Source organism: Prionailurus viverrinus, unplaced genomic scaffold (assembly GCF_022837055.1).
Source record: "Prionailurus viverrinus isolate Anna unplaced genomic scaffold, UM_Priviv_1.0 scaffold_69, whole genome shotgun sequence".
NCBI lineage: Eukaryota > Metazoa > Chordata > Mammalia > Carnivora > Felidae > Prionailurus > Prionailurus viverrinus.
This window is the reverse complement of record NW_025927631.1, coordinates 10,765-13,455: the sequence shown is the minus strand read 5'-3', so window position 1 is coordinate 13,455 and position 2,691 is coordinate 10,765.

Genomic DNA, 2,691 nt, shown 5'->3' with positions numbered 1-2,691 from the left:
TGTGCTTAAGTACAATATAATTCATAGACATATGGAATGACTACAATGTATGCTGAAAACTCATACAACAAATGTGTGAACAATATTTCAATTAAAAATAGACATCCTTTACACTATTTTTAATTTCTCCTTGTTTGCCAATAAACTATCATTCCTGGGGCGCTTGGGTGGCTTCGTCGGTTAAGCGTCCGACTTTGACGCAAGTCGTGATCTTGCAGTCCATGAGTTTGAGCCCCGCGTCAGGCTCTGTCCTGAGAGCTCAGAGCCTCGAGCCTGCCTCAGATTCGGTATCTCCCACTCTCTCCCCCCTCCCCAGCTCGGGCTATCTCAAAAAAAGAAAAAAGAAACATTAAAAATGAAAAATAATTCCTAATTTGGAACCTGTGAATTTCCATTTATACCAGATTCTCTAACATCACCATCTTGATGTGGGGAGCGTATCTGAAAAGTCACTAATAATATCTTTGATGATACATATGTGACAAGGTCAGAATGAAACTTACAGGGAGCTGTGAATCAGTTGTGAATTTACAGTATGTATCCTTGGCTAATATTTCCAATGAAACGTGCTTTAGGGACACGGATGGATGAAATAATGTCCACCAGTCATATAGGTAAATATCCTGTAGGACCATTATGCCTTCAATTACTAATTGCAATCTCTTCAGCATTAAAAGAAAGCTGGGGCAAGAAAATGTCTTTGAATTTGATGTAAGAGAAGACTAGAGTGTTTTACAGTGTTCACCTACCTTCTGGAATCCTCAGATTACTTACTGCCCCCTCCAGTGAACCCAGTGCCCGCGCACTGCACCATGCAGTGAACCCAGTTCTGACTGTACTGCAGTTTCCAGGGATCCCAGTTGCGACCTCGGTAAGACTCACCACATTCTAGCCAAGGACCCTACCTTTCCCATACAACTGACCTGAAGGATAGTGCAGCCAGAACACAAAAAATAGTGCATGCGACACACACCACAGACACTCCGTGATGTGCCAGGCCCTGGACATTGGATGACCTCCTCTTCATAAAACCATTCAACTCATAGGCAGGTAACACAATGAGCTTTGGTAACACAGAGATGGCAAATACTCAACCAAAATTCCAACACAAGAGGGAGGCATCCCAAATGAAAGAACAAGATAAGGTCATGGGCAGAAAAATGGAGGGAACACTTCCAAACTCATTCTATGAGGCCAGCATGGCCTTGAGTCCGAACTGAACAAAGACCCCACTTTAAAGGAAAACTAGAGACAAATTTCCCTGATGACCATGGATGCAAAAAATCTCAACAAAAAGTGGCAAACTGGATTCAAAAATACATTAAAAGAATTATTCAGCACAATGAAGTGGATTTTATTCCTGGGATGCACAACCGACTCAATATCTGCAAATCAACTGATGTGATATATCTCGTTGATAAAAGAAAGGATAACAACCACATGATCCTCTCAATAGTTGCAGAATAAACATTTGACAAAACGCAGCAGCATCCTTTCTTGATGGAAAAAAAACACCTCATGAAAGGAGGGATGGAAGGGTCGTGGCTCAATGTGAGAATGTCCAGATATGAAAGTCCCACAGCTAATAATATCTTCAATGGGGAAAACTGAGAGCTTTCCCCCTAAGGTCAGGAACACGACAGGGATGTCCATTCTCAACACTGTTATTCACCATTCTCAACGTTTATTTTTTTTTTTATTTTTGGGACAGAGAGAGACAGAGCATGAACGGGGGAGGGGCAGAGAGAGAGGGAGACACAGAATCGGAAACAGGCTCCAGGCTCTGAGCCATCAGCCCAGAGCCCGACACGGGGCTCGAACTCACGGGCCGCGAGATCGTGACCTGGCTGAAGTCGGACGCTTAACCGACTGTGCCACCCAGGCGCCCCCACCATTCTTTTGAAAGTCCTAGCCTCAGCAATCAGACGACAAAAAGAATTACAAGGTGTCCAAGTTGGCAAGGAGGGGTCAAAATTTCCCTCCTCACAGATATGATACTCTCCGTGGAAAATCCAAACGACTCCACCAAAAAACTTCTAGGACTGATACAGGAATTCAGGAAAGTCTCAGAATATAAAATCAATATACAGAAGTTGATTGCATTTCTATACCCCAATAATGAATCAACAGAAAGAAAGTTAAGGAATTGATCTAATTTACAACTGCACAGAAATGCATAAAATACCCAGGGGTAAATCTAACCAAAGAGGTAAAAGATCAGTACATTCAAACAATAGAGGGGTGCCTGGGTGGCTCAGTCGGTTAAGTGCCGACCTCAGTTCAGGACATGATCCCACGTTTGTGGGTTTGAGTCCTGTGACAGGCTCTGTGCTGACAGCTTGGAGCTTGGAGCCTGCTTCAGATTCTGTGTCTCCCTATCTCTGCCTTTCCCCTGCTCATGGGCTCTTGCTCACTCGCTCACTCTCTTAAAAATAAATAAAAATTAAAAAAATAAAAGAACAAACCATACAACATCTATGAAAGAAGTTGAAGAAGACACAAAGAAATGGAAAAACATCCCATCTCATGGATTGGAAGAACAAATATTGTTAAAATATCAATACTACCCAAAACAATGGACAAATTCAATGTAATTCCTATCAAAATAACATCAGCATTCTTCCATATCTAGAATATATCACACTCAACACCCAGAAACCAAATAACCCAGTGAAGAAATGGGCAAAAGAC